A 254-nucleotide genomic window follows, 5' to 3' on the forward strand; every position below is an offset into this window, starting at 1 on the left:
ACATGGGTATCCTGCCTTATGGGTTTATCTTATTGGTCACTTGGGGGCTTGGTCATATTCGAACCATAGCTACACCTCTTGATCAGCGAAATGCCACCAGAAGGGTCACTTGGGGGCTTGGTCATATTCGAACCATAGCTACACCTCTTGATCGGCGAAATGCCACCAGAAGGGTCACTTGGGGGCTTGGTTATATCCGAACCATAGCTACACCTCTTGATCGGCGAAATGCCACCAGAAGGGTCACTTGGGGG

This window comes from Triticum aestivum, chromosome 5D, assembly GCF_018294505.1.
Source record: "Triticum aestivum cultivar Chinese Spring chromosome 5D, IWGSC CS RefSeq v2.1, whole genome shotgun sequence".
Taxonomy (NCBI): domain Eukaryota; kingdom Viridiplantae; phylum Streptophyta; class Magnoliopsida; order Poales; family Poaceae; genus Triticum; species Triticum aestivum.